Source organism: Talpa occidentalis, unplaced genomic scaffold, assembly GCF_014898055.3.
Source record: "Talpa occidentalis isolate TD23 unplaced genomic scaffold, MPIMG_talOcc4v2.1 talOcc4.6, whole genome shotgun sequence".
Classification (NCBI taxonomy): domain Eukaryota; kingdom Metazoa; phylum Chordata; class Mammalia; order Eulipotyphla; family Talpidae; genus Talpa; species Talpa occidentalis.
The window spans coordinates 86,051,390-86,066,336 of NW_023604972.1; the positions used below are offsets into that span (position 1 = coordinate 86,051,390).

General features: G+C 37.3%; 1 protein-coding gene across 1 annotated transcript in view; it reads left to right on the top strand.

Moving 5' to 3' along the window:
• PIK3R1 (phosphoinositide-3-kinase regulatory subunit 1) overlaps positions 1-14,947 on the top strand; it is a 470,555-nt gene that overhangs the window by 36,494 nt on the left and 419,114 nt on the right. The window lies entirely within an intron of this gene.

Sequence of the window (14,947 nt, forward strand, 5' to 3'; positions counted from 1 at the left end):
CATACGTGCTCCTAAACCACACTGGAACACCCTCCTCTTCCTATATAAAAACAAAGAGTAAAAAAACGAACAAGCAAAACGACTTGGGCATGAGGCAACGTCTTCCTGTACTTCATATAATACGCTTTAGTTACCAGGGTACCAGGATCTTTTGAAAAGACACAAGAGCACACATAGAAGTCTCAACTATGCTGACACTAAAACCATCCTAACTAAGATTCTGCCTCATATTAGTCTTAGAAATCTTGGGTGAAACTTCTCTAGTATTCTCTCTATTTACTGGCTTTTTATTAAAAGGAAAAACAATAAGGATAAAGGATAAAAATATCCTTTTTGCTCATTTACTTCCACTGTTTGTGCCTTTACTTCCAACATCACAACATGGAGAAAAGATATAGAAAAGGAAGCATTTGGCATCTTGATGGTGTTGTAGTTGGGTGAGGATCAGATCATCTCCATCGGTAGAGGAGATTGGGAATCAGGTCACTCCGGTTGACTCTTGTCCAGAGAACACATCAGCACTTTGAGTTGATGACTGCGTTTCATGGTCTAACTTCACATTTCATTAAACTACAAAGTGTAATTCAATATGACTGAGGTAATGAGGCTTAATGTGTTGGCTTGGTACACATTAAAAGACACAAATCACTGGCAACAGCAGTTCAACTTTGTATTAAACCCACCATCCTTTCTGGAGCCACTTGACTTTGAAATTTTGTTGCTCTTCTTTAAATTCTGAAAGATATAATTTCATTTCTCTAGACACATCATAAATTTCCAATTCTGATATTTGCTGGAATTTGTAATCTGAAAAATAGCTGGTGATTCTTCCTTAGTCTTTTTTCCTCTTACCTTTACTCTAATGGCTTACTACTTAAGAGTCTCAGGAACCCTATTAATCATAAGAATTCAAAGTCTGGCCTTGCCACTTTGTGTGATTTGGGCAAGTCTTTTGGATGAAACTTATGATTCTCAACTGTGAAATTTTCTCATTGGATTTAGTGAAGTCTTTAGAAGAATATCTGGAATTTGCTGTGTGCTTAATAAATGTTAGCTCATTAAATATTAATTATTTCCCTTTATGTTTGGTAGCAGTCTTTGCAACAGTCCTGCTTAAGATCTGGTTACCCACAAGCAGATATAACCTCATTTATTAAATAGGTGAAAACCTTTAAGGCCTTAAATATAAGCTGGTTGACACAAGTCATTTATAATATAGGACCTTAAATTTAGCTTCCACATTTCTGTTGGAGTGTAAAAATGGAATATATTTTTGCTTTATTTTTGAATAATTGACGGGTGACTCATGTTGACAGCTGAGGCTGTGGCTGGCTGACCTGACGGGTGCCACAATGGTAGGCGTGTTGAGACCTGCCTGCCTGTGGACTGGCAGCTCCTCCCTGGACTGGATACAATGGGCCTTATTTCCTTGAGGCCCTGTAGGCTCACAAAGAACCACACCTGCCTTTTCTGCAAGATCAGCAGCTTTAGAGTTGAGAGACTCTGTGGATAAAGAATTGGCCATGCAGAAAAAATTCTGGAAACCAAAGGATAGTGCATTAAACTGATATATCATTAGGGATTAATTCAGATAAATATTAAATATTCATTGTTAGATTTTACTATCCATGTGTGATGGATAGTAATTTTCCAATAACACATCAGAGAAAGTACCTAATTTCAATTTTTTATTTATTTACTAGCTTTAATGAGATACAATTGGCCTGTAACATTGTATAAGGTTAGGATGTACAACTTGTTTGATTCAATTCATTTATATATTGCAAAATGGTTATAACCGTGGACTTAGCTAATACCAGCACTAAGTCACACAGTTATCTTTTTTTGCGTGTGGTGATAACAGTTACAATCTATTCTCTCAACAACTTTCAAATATATAATGTATTATTAATTACAGTTGTCATACTGTGCCTTAGATCACCATAACTTTCTCTAAAAAGAATTCTTACTATAGAAAAGGGGATAAGAACTTTGCATTATTATTTCCCATTGTTTATTTTCATACAACAATCTTTTATTTCAACAAATAGCCTGTTATATAACTATCACCACATTCAATTTGGGATTATTCTCAACACCTAAAGGAACTCCATACCCATTAACATTCACTCCCCATTTTTCCCCACCCACCACCCACCCAGTCCTAGGCAATTACAAATATACTTTCTTTATCTTTTTGCCTGTTTGCCTGTGCCTTTTGGCATGGATACCTCTAGTATCATAGTATCTGATAGATTTTATGGTCCAGTGTACAGGACTGATACACCTATAGTTCGCACTTGCTGCCTTGGTTCCATTCAAACCTCTCAGCCTTCATGTCACACAGTAAATGGATTGGAGCTGTATTCCCAGTTGTAAAATATGCTGCTTCTAGAACTTACATTTCCTTCTTAGTGGCAGAAAGGGAAGGTGACATTATCAGCCTTTTATTTTAGAGAACTATCTAAGCACTCCCTGGATCGTTGGACTATTTTTTTAAAAAAGATTTTATTTATTTTTGCATAGAATAACTGGGATGTAGACTAATGGTGGGGGGGGTGGGGAGTGAGAGGATTCACCAGAGACAGTGTGGGGAGCATAGCATACAGATTTACTGAAATACACTGCTGAGGGGAGCAGTGGGCAAGACAGAAGAGATCTGCTGTGCTGTATGTGGGTTAACTCCCTGGCCAGGGATCGAACTCAGGCTAGTATGGTGATTGCAGTGATAGCCATAGGCCTCTAGGCCACCAGGGAGGCCCCCTGAATCTTTGAACTCTTAAAAGCCTTACTAATGTGGTGGATACTCAAATCTTTGTAGATTTTATCTACCACCCTCCAGAGCTATCATACTTTATAAAGATCTTCAAATCCAATTAACGTGCAGTATGATAGTAAAGTGTGATAGTCTGTGGAGTGTCCATGGTGCTTGTCAGTTCACTATTACAGAGGTTGAAGAATTAATGGAGCTTTGAGGCAAGATCTCAAATACTGTCCTTCTGCATGAATGAGTATTGTTTCTGATCTTGCTTCTTGATAGGGATGGAAAATAAGGCTTTTACCTGATTATTTTCTGGAGGCCATATTGATCTTCTTGAGTAGAAATTCCACATCTGGTGTAACATCCATAACTGTAGGTAATGGTTGTGTTACTGGATGACTATTTTCATATATCAAAGTCCATCTGCTCTTTAGTATGGGCTGAACTAATTAAATGTAATTATAGTCCACTTAGGATGCAAAAATCTTTTTGATTACTCTCTTAGACAGAGGAAGGAACAATTTCATAAGCTCCTACTTTGCCTTTCCCACTTTAATAGCTGTTTTACCACAAGTCAAGGAACCAATGTAGAGTTTCCGCCAACTAGTAAATATGACCCTTCAAAATATACTTTTGCTTAATGGAAAATGACCACCATCTGGACCCTCTTTGAGTTATACAGGGAACATGAGTCCATTTATTACCTGGCACACAGATACCACCACTCTAACAGGTGCCATGGTGATGCTTTAGGTCCTCAGCTATCAGTAACACAGAACCTTTGCAAAGTGTCCTCAGGACCTTTGGTGATTTGTCTCTCCCCGATATATATACTTATATCCAGGAAGTAGATGTTCCATATTGACTGGGAGACTCATTCCTGTACACTCTTGCTGTCATGCCAAAGGATCCTTTCTTATCCAAACATGACTTCCCTTGCTGTCAGTGAGTTCCAATCCAAACTTGAAGCCTCAAGTTTAGAAATTGATCCATATGAAGCAGGCTGATTCTTTTGAGCTCTACTATCCTATGATTAAGTGCTAGGCCCTGTTCTCAGATTTTTTTTCTGCCCTTCAGTAGCTATAGATGATTCTCTTTCTCTGCTGCCTACATGGCCCTCTAGTTTTGCATTTTTGTCTTATGTTGGGAAAAAATATTCTTCAGCATTTTGCTTTATCCAAAACATCAATAGCATCAGAGTAGCCATCCCTCATACTTCTCAGAGTAGCCACTTCCCCCATACTTCTCAAATTATCCTCAGCTAGTGCACCAACAAGTTCATTCTTTTTAGCTGGTATCCATTCTAATTCAGCACTGGTAATAATTCAACTATGATAGTTCACAAGGGCCTACTACTGGTGGGATCCTCATTGTCAGCTAAATGGTTGATAACTTAGTTCAAAAAGTCTAATTTAGAGTCTGCTTCCTAGGACCACTGTCAATATCAACTCCTTTTTGTTGATTCCTCAGAAAATAGACTCCAAGGTAGATACTTGTATGCAGAAAGCTCCTGGGGAAAATGGAAAAAAACAGGGTTGTGAGGAGGAGAAACTGAACTACAATGTGGTTGCAATAGAAACCCTAGCTGGTCTCCTGGGATATGTGGCAGTAGGCTAGTGCTTCAGAGGTATCTCAAATCAAGACCACCCAAACAAGCCATTGGATACCAGGTCCTTCTAGGGAAGGTGTGTTAGTAGGTTGGGGCAGCACCCTTTGTGCACAGTTAAGTACTGACCAGAGATTCAGTTGTGAGCCATTAGCAGCCAACAGTCCTGATACCTGAGCAAATTAGTAGGTAGGTCCTGAAGGGGCCATCTGAATGGCACATGACAGTATTCACCCCATAGTGATCCAAGTATGAAGATCCCAGTTTTAAGACAAGAAAATTTACTGACAAAAACTAGCCAAAGAAAAGGAACCTGAAATTTAACAGAGCAAGAAAATATCCTGCTGGGGCAATATAAGCAAAATCTTTGTTCAGAGATAGATCAGATTTCTTCTGGTTTAGCAAAGAATTACACCAGACTTTTGAAAAGGAAGATATGTTTTGAAATATTAAGAACTATCTACAGACTCTAAGGGAAAATGTTTCTAGGAAGAACTAGAACTTTTTGGATAGGCATATTCTCCCTCGGTTGTTCTTCAGCAGAAGTTCCTATTGCATTTATCAAAGACTTCACAAAGTTTCTATGAAGGATTAGATCTTTTTTATCCTTTGCTTCTGCCTCCCCTTTCAGTTCTCTTCCTTCTATAAGCTTTTATCCCTGTGTGAGCCTATTAGTTTGCTCTTAGGTTCCCTGGAGAAATTTTACCTAGTAGAGCTTGAAACTAGTCCACAATGGCTGTGATTTCCTTCCTTCCTTCCTTCCTTCCTTCCTTCCTTCCTTCCTTCCTTCCTTCCTCCCTCCCTCCCTCCCTCCCTCCCCTCCCTCCCTCCCTCCCTCCCTCCCTCCCTCCCTCCCTCCCTCCCTCCCTCCTTCCTTCCTTCCTTCCTTCCTTCCTTCCTTCCTTCCTTCCTTCCTTCCTTCCTTCCTTCCTTCTTTCCTTCCTTTTTGTGGTGGCTACACAGAAAACCTAAGATCATATCAAGAAACTATAAGGAAATAGATGATTAAGGAAATGGGGAATTTAGACTCCAGTGACATTTTCATGCTGCACAAAAGTCAGAGAAGCCCGGTATGCCAACCTCAGGCATGAAGTCCATCCAGCACGCAGCAACAAACCTGTGGATGAGTGGAATAAAATGTTAGTGAAATGCTTCTTTTGCCAAGATCTTGAATATTTGAAGGGGAAACCTGAATTATGTAATCTCCATGGCTTTATAACTGGAAGAAAATTTTCTGAGACATTATATGATTATAAAAGCAACTAAAATCGTACAGGTATATACCCATTATGAGGATGATAAAATGCCTTGATATAAGACTGAAGAGAGATACTTATTTTCTACACAAACACATACATACACACAGATTCCAGAAGTAATTGAAAGACTGATATATTAGCCAATGACTAAAAATTTTAAAGTATCTTTGAGGTCATAAAATGAAAGTAATTACTAATAAAATGAACTCAGCCTCTAACAGCATAGATTTCAGTATCAAAGTGGCTTGGCCTTTATTATATAAAGAATACTCACCAAAACAAAAATACCTTCTGATTTCTTAAGATAGTAATTAGGGCTTGTAAACTGTCATTCCATAAAGTATCTTGCCCATTGATTTCTCTTATTTTTTTGGCATCTAATTTTTGTCTTATTACTAATCTGTCAAAGACAGAATATTCTGAGCTTGTCTGTTTGGAGTCTGACCCTCTCCCACAAGCCCTTCCCACTCCATTCAGGGACTTGAATTGGCAACCTTAGGGGGGAAAAATCAAATAGATAATAAAGCAATTAGTAATAGAAGATTACAAGCAGTTAAGGATAAATTATGTTGTTGCTTACCTAATCCTAAAGATGTGACTAAGAAAAATAAACAAAATGAAAACCTTGTTGTAGAAGATCTGTTATATAAAGCAACTAATCTAACCAGTCAGAGTACATGTGATTAATAAATGTGACAGTATCTTCAACTAAAGAAAGATAATGCCCTCTTGACACCCATGTTGTAGAAATTGTCACTAAATGACATAAATAAGCTGAACAATAAGCAAGTAAACAAGTAAAACAAACAAAACACACCCTTCATAGTGTTTTTTTTTTCTACATAAAGAAAATAAGATAGACAAAACACCTATAAACAATTATAAACAAGTTCCTTCAAGTTGTCAGATTATTAGCTAGGGCTTATTAACTGCAAATACTTTGGGAACAGTCACTTGATAATTGTACTAAACCACTTACTATTAAAACCACTTTCAAAAGCTAGTTGTAAGAATCAGCACAATTAACAGAGCTGGAGTAGGGAAGGTAAATTTGGGAATCACAAAGTCCGTTGGATTGTGGTAACTTCGGAGAATTCATGGGGTTAAAACACTCAAAGTAGTTGCTTTTGAAGGCCGGAGTACAGTTAAGCCATTGGTGTTGTGTGTTACAGAGGTAGCATCAGGTTCCTGGCAGGCTGGGTTGGAATGAAGGAAGCAATTACCTCCTGACATTTGCCACACCATATGGCAGGTGGAGATTTCTCAGGATGTCATCCAACGTCACCTCACCACAGGAGCTCTTCTAGTGACAGTCACTTGATACATGAAGCTTGTGAGGGAGTTCAAATTCTTATAGATGATTATATTATCCAGAGAAGAAGACAACAGCACAACCTGAGAACTTTGTAAGTGCCGAGGCAAGATTGGAGTACTAAACACAATGAGAATGAACTAGAAATGAGAGGTCCAACAAAGGTCTTAGGAACAAAAACAAATGAATTGATGTATTGACTGAGTTCAGAATGAAGTAGCTAAGGATGTGGGACCTGGGTCAGACTGGCATTTAATATTACTTCTTATCTTTGTTATAATAATTACAAATGCTATCCATTGTGGACTTATTATGTGCCAGGCACTGTGCTTTCACCTTTTCCTACTTTGGGATGTTTGCTGAACATTTGCTAAATGAAAAGGACGTTACTTCTTCCAGTCACTGTGCAAGGATTGCAGAGCAGAAGTTAGCATCTTGCTCAAACTGCCACTGATAAAAAGCAAAAGAACTAAAATCAAATCCAGGTCTGTCTCGCTCCAAATTCATTTTGTACTTTCATGGTTTATACATGAAACTAAAGAAAGTGTAAAGTTTTTAAGTCATCACTAAGCAGAATGGTGTTGAAGTGCAGCAGGAGAGAGGAGTGCAGCAAGGATAGTCTAAACAACAGCCAGACACATAGGAGAGACTTGAGCAGACAGATGGAAGTGCAATAAGGTGGACAAGCTGTACTTGGCTTAGGTACGTGCCCTCTCATCTCAGACATTAACTATCTGCCTGTCATGATTCGCTGTATCACCTAGGATGGATGCCAGCTAGATATCTCTGTCTGCTGTTCTATGGATGTTATTTCTAGGGTTGAGGTCAGGGGAATAAATGCAAGGCTTATGCAGTATAGCTGCACTCCTAGGTACAGATCTTCCTTGACTTGAATGTCTGTGGCTCCCAAAGTCTCGGGTTTGGGTAACATTTTCTCTCATTATGCCTAAAATGAACTCACAGGAAGGAGAGTTCCAAGCAGGCAGCACTTTTTATCTCTGCATCCATCACTATGGACTTCATCTGTAGCTAACTGTAGGAATTATGAGCTGTGGAGGTGGGAATCCATTTGGCTTTATGCCTGTAACTCATCACCACTCCCCACCCCTTGCTTGAAGAATTTTCTAAAAACAATTCTCAACAACAACCCAGAGAAATATGTTTGTTCTGCAGGAGTGGGGACCCTATCTGTCTCAGCCAGACAACATTTGCCTTTCCCCATGCCAGTAAACATCACAGCAGAGTATGTGACTATGTCAAGTACCTAAACCATTAAGCTATTGGGCATGAGTTGATCTGCTGCAACCAATGCCATATTGTGAATGTCATCCAGTGTAGGAAAAATGCAACAAGAATTTGAAGCTCAGCCAATGGACTTTGTTTTTACAAATCCAGCTCATTCTCATTTATCTCGACTAATGAGGCACAGAAACTGCCTGAGAACAATGGTAAATCTTCAACTTTGTTCAGCAAAGCACACCACCTAAGGAGGGCAATCACAAAGCCACAGAGTATGTGTTCCTAGATTAGAAAGTGGGTCCACTTTATGCTGGATTTAGAACTTGCATTTATAATTCATACTAATGTTAAACAGTAACTTGCAACAGAAACAGATGGACTTAAATCCAGAAAACCAAGGAAAGCTGCCAGAGAGCTCAGCTAACAGCTGTGGCTATATAAGTAGGTCAAGTAAGAAGTAGGACCTCATGCAGGCTTCAGGGAAAGCTGGATGGATGGATGGATGGATGGATGGGTGGATGGATGGATGGATGGACAGATATAATTTGGGATATATCTATGGCCATTTCTGGATCTCTATTTGTACCTAATTGTCTGTCTGTTTGTCTTCCTATATGTGAGTATTTATAATCTATATCTATCTATATCTATGCCAGAAAGAAATATCATATTTTGGAGTGAGGTCATATTACCGCGATTTGGATAAGACTATATACCAAAGTCCTTCTGATACTCATGTAACTGAATCCCTTTGAAAGAGGATTATAGAGAAACTCTGTGCTTTGATTCTACAATAAAAGTAAAAGAAAAGGCAACATGTTAAAACAATTCTGGATAAAATTTCAAACATGGAATCATTTCACCTACTTTATCATGGAAATCTGTTGCAATTATTACAAACAAAACCAAGTATCTTCCATTAGTTAAGTCTGTTCCGAAGGAATATACATTGTTTCCAAATTGCTTCCTCCATTGTTGTAATCTACTGTAATTTTTTCCACAAGGGTTTTTAAGTAATTTTGTTTGTCTAAAGTTGCCCAGAAAGTGTCCCTTCCAAATATTCTTTAAAATTTTTATATAGCATAGAGTGTGTTGAATGAGGCCTCATTGTTATATCAGGGTTACTAATCCCATTTAATATTGCAATAACAGGGGTGGTTTGAGCAGGAGGAATGGGGGAGATTTCCAGATATTTGTAGTGGAAGTGGATCATTATGGCCTCTCCCAGAGAGGCAGAATTACATGCTGATATGTGCCTTCACATTTCTCAAAATGATCTTTGATGGGATTTGGGTTCTGCAGACTGTCAGAAGCTCACTCATGTCATTGCCCATACCCTTGCCTCCACTCCAGCCACCAGAGAGGATTAGGTGATGTTAAGCCCCACTTCAGAGTTTTAATAATTAACCTCTTCAATAATGGAGAAATAACTCCTTTATTGAGGAGGAAGTGCTGATCTAAGTAGCCAATCAAATTTCTTATTCTTTGATTCCTCTCCTTCTGCCTGGTTTTTCTTTTCTCTATTGTACCTTCCTCTAAACTTGGATTTCAGTATGAAAGTAGGAGTGCAGGTTGTCCAATCAGAAGAGTCTTCTGGAAGGTTATATGTAATTGAATAGTGTAATTTGTGTAGTCATTGCTTGTCATTTCTTGTGTGATGGATTTCAAGAGGTCAAAGTAGTCAAGCATATGGATTGTTGGCTATAAGATCAAAAATTATAATAGATTTTACCTTAGAATTTAGGAGGTGAGCTGGGAAGAAAAATCTCTCCCTGTTCTTCATGAGTAATTTTGTTTATCTGTTTCTTGGGTTCTCAGATTATTTTTAAACTATAGTATAAAACTAATTATTGGCTTGTGAAATAAAATGAACTTATTGGACCATGACCAATATTTTTAAAATAATAAAATAGGATATACCAGTTCTTTCACATATACATACAGGAATAAATATATCATGGATCAAGGTTCAGAATGCATTTCTTATCATGGTTAGAATTGAGGTTTTTTTTTTTAAAGAGTCACAATTCTACATAAAGATTCATATTCAGAGATGTATGGGTTCCCAGAAAGTGATATAAATTTTTACTCAGGTTAGAACCAATCAGAACAGGTCTATAGGCATGATAGATAGTTGGAGAGTAGATGTTCCATCTAAAAGCATGAACAATCCAATATTCAAAACATAAAATACACTGTGTTGACCTAAGAGAATACATTATCATAGTAGCCTTTACTTCCTTTAGGGGTTTACTAAGATGTCTTTCCTTCAAACCTGAAAGGTAGGTGAAGATCCCTGTTGTATGGTATGCTAGAACCTTATACTTTCCACTGAACCATTTAATTTATCACAATATTATCACAATATTTCTAGGTTGGTGTGACTATTTGTTTCATGATTGACAACAAAATCATTGTGTGTGTCTAGCCAGATCACTTCTGTGGCCCCAGTTCCTTACATAGTGGCTTGACATAATAAATAGTTGTGGAATACATGAATAAACTCTTTAGGAGGGCTGTGAAGGATTACAAAGTTAGTAGTACATAGTAAAAACATTATTTTCAGAAGTCATTTCATTTTTTTTACCAATTTATCTGGCAAATATGTAATGAGTGCCTACTAGGTTTTAAGTCTTACACTTGGAGGAGATATGTTAGTGATAGAAAACATGGCAGTCACTGCCCTCATGGGGACTCACAACCTAATTATTCAATGTTGTTAATATCTAATTTGTAATATTTAAATGTCACCTAACGAAAGAATCAGCATTCCTTTTTAAAATTAAAAAATGCTTTTCTAAGAATTTGTAAAATGTGATCTACTTTATTTTGATTCTGCTTATCATCTTTACATGCACTACTGTCATTAAAAATTTATTTTCCATTGATGTAATCTCTCCCCCACCCTAGATTCATAGAGAGAATAAAAGCATTACAATCAGAACCATGCTTATGCAGTACCTGCCAAATCAAAAGAAAAGAAGGGGCTAATCTATGACTATGAAAACACATCTGTAGGAAAGATCTCAGAATCTAAATCCCATCTACCTATTAGTAAATTCGCTTGGGAAAGAGTCAGTAAACATGTTGTTCATTTACAAGATGCAGTATCCCTTTGTAATAGGAAAAAGGTAAAAGTGAACATGGAAAATGGAAGTTTATGATTATGAAGAAGGGCTCATGCTCAGCAAAATAAGCCAGAAAGAAAAAGAAAAATACTGGATAGTTTCACTCATAGCAGGAATTTAGAAAACCTAAATAAGGGACCAGGAAAAAGACTAATTATAATAAAGAAAAAATCAAAATCAACAAACAACTATAAACCAGAGACACACTGTGGCGGGGTTGGGGGGGAGGGGAGGAGCGAAGGGATTAGGGTCAAAATAAGGGGGGCAGAACCATATGGGGAATACAACCAAAATGAAAATGCATACATTGTGCAAAAATGAAAAGTGATGTAAGAATTATATAAAATAAAATACATTAATAATAATAATAATAAAGAATGAAGAATTTTGTTAAAAGTTCTAATTATCATTCTTGATTTCTACAAGAGTACCACAATTTCAGTTTGTTTTAATGGTTAACCAAATAAATTTAGAAGGGGAATTATAAAATATATTTTTACCTTGTTTTTTTACAAATCCTTTGAATATTTTAAGCAGTCATGTAATGAGAAGATATGTACTGGTTTGGGTTATTTGATAACATCTTCCAAAAATATTTCCAAAAACCACAGGCAAAGCCTTAAAAAAATTAAGTGGATGGAACTCATATAAAATATGCTCCCCAACCACAGTAGAATAAAATTAGAAATCAAAACATAGAAAGGAATTTGGAAAATTTTATAAATATGTGGAAATTAAGCAACACCCCTAAATAACCAATGAATTAATGAAAACAATCACAAAAGTTAATACAGCATACACTGAAATCAATGAAGAAGATATAAAACACAAAAATGTGTGGAATGTAGTCAAAGAACTGTGAGGGCTGTTTATAATTGTCAACACCTATGTCAAAAAAGAAGAAATATCTCAAATCAATAACATAATCATTCCCCTAATGCCCTGGAAAAAGAAGAGCACACTAAATCTAAAACTAGTAGGAGAAAAAAAGGAAATAATGATTTGAGTGGAAATTAATGAAATAGAGAATGCATAAAGCGATAGAGAAACCCAGCAAAGTAAAAGCTGGTTCTTCACAAAGGTCAACAAAACTGACTGATATTTATAGCTAGACTGACCAAGAAAAACAGAGAACAGAGAGAAGACTCAAATTACTGAAATCAGATATGAGACTTACTAAAATCAGACATAAGATATAAAATAACAACTTTATTATATAAATTAAAAGGATTATGGGAAAATACTACAAGCAATTACATGCCAATAAATTAAAAGAACTGGACAAATATCTGGAAAAATATAACTACCTAAATTAATTCAAGGAGAAATAGGCAATTTTAACAGAACTTTAACAAGAGAAGAGATTGAATTAGTGGTAACTATCCACAGTGAAAACTCAGGACCATTTTACTTGACAGACTTCTATATTACATACATCTTTCTAATAGCTAAGTATTTATATATTACCAATATAAAACAAAAACAAACAGAAAGGTACATAAATAGAAAGGACATAATACATGAACCAGGTCGCAAGGCCTTTTATTCCATGAATTATTGTAAGGGGTTTGCTGAGCATGCAAAACTGCATATCAATATAGGACTCTTGTTGGTTACCCTTGTTAGAGCAGAATTTTACTCTATGTGTGTGACATTTATTTTGGTAGGACAAGGGAGACAGTGTGATATGACAAATGTTCTCTTTGGTGCTTAGTGTTTGCTATTCCTTCTGCCTGGAATGCTCTCCCTCTAAATATTCACATACAGTCCTCCCTATTCCTTTACAGTTTTGCTTAAATATTTTCTCTTCAGTCAAGTCTTCACTGTTCACCTCACATTGAACTTCAGTACTGATCCTATAACTTCCCAGGCAGCTTCCCTCTCTTCTGATCCCCTACAGCATTCACTTATTTACTTGTCTAGTGTCCATATCCTCCTACTGCAGGTTAAGTCTATGAAGGAAAGAGCGTTTGTCAAATGTTTCACAGCTGTAACCTTGGATCTAGAATATGCTCACTAAGTGTTTGTAGAACTAATGAACAAATGATTTAATAATGGCATTTGTATGGGGGAGACTATGTTGTGGGAGTTTTTGGCACAGCAGGATGGCAAAGGATTGTCTCCCTGAACGAATTCTCATCAAATCTTGTCCATTGAGTGCAATGATTTAAAAACTAGACATAGGTAACAACAAGAAGATTTCTGCCTTTTCTTCAATTAACAAGAATGATTTGTCCGGTTCACCTACTTAATTCATCATTGAGACTTACAATGAGGAGAAGCATGATAGCAGAAATGCCATTTTCTCCTCTCCCTGCTTCTTTTTTTTTTTTTTCCAAAGATTTATTTATTTATACAATGACTGGGTACAGTCAGAAGCGTGGGAGGGTGAGAGGATTCACCAGAGCCAGAGCAGGGAACAGAACAGCCAGACTGATGAAGTACACTGCTGAGGGGAGCAGCGGGCGGCAAGAGAGGTCTGCGCGCCATGTGGGACCCTCGCTGGCAGCCGGGGATCGAACTGGCGCTGCAGAGGCTGCGGGCAGCTTCGCAGCCCAGCACTAAACCACTGCGCCACCAGGGGAGGCCCTCCTCTCCCTGCTTCTAATGAAGCTGAACAAATCATGGAATCACAAATATGGATTTAATTGGGAACATGAAAGATTGGGGATTTCTAAGCTTAAATTCCAGCTCAGTATAGCATTATATCACTCATCTGAGTATGGACTTGAAATGAACATAGTTTTGTCTCTATACTGAGCATATTTTTCCATCTCTCCATTAATATTTCCTTCTTATTTTAACAGGCTTTTGTTCTCCCTCACTATTTCTGGTTCTGTCTGAACATGAAAATGCTTCCTTCAATTTACAAGTCCAACAAATCAAGATAAATGGGATAAGTTCTTGCAGCTTTCTTTGTGAGCATACTAAACTTCAAGGCAGAAAGTGTTAAGCTGTTTTTGAAAGCACACTGTATTTTTTTTTTTTAAAATCTTAGTTCTTTATCCATAAGAGGACTATCTCAATGTATAGAGCAAAGCCAACTTTGGAAGACCAAACACAAAAAGAAAAAGATTAAATAGGATTATCTGGAAAAAAATACCTAAAACATCCACAGGTGATATATAAGATGTGCATTGACTAAGAGTTGGAAAACTAATTTCTTCCTCATAGATCCACAAGATTTCTTAACAACACAAAAGAATACAGAATCCTACTCCTAAAATAATGAGGCACAATTTAATCTTATACCTTTCCTTGATAAATTGCACAGTGCATTGCAGTTAAGTTTTCCAAAATGGGTAAAAGAACAATCTGTCTTGTCACTATTTAAATCTCCCCAAGGAGACACTGAATTCTGTAAGAAACTATTCTTATTTTAGACCTCTAAACTCTTTAAATCTCATCTACATCTCTCTTGTCTCCCTTTGATTTTTTTATTTTTTTTTTTTAAAGATTTATTTATTTATACACGAGCTGGGGTACAGGCCAGAGGTGCGGGAGGATGAGAGAATTCACCACAGAGAGGGGAGCAGAGCAGGCAGAAGGACCTAAGACACTGCTGAGGGGGGCAGCTGGCAACGGAGTTCTGCGGAGGCATGTGGGAATCACCCTGGCCGGCTGGGGAGCAAACCCTGGCTG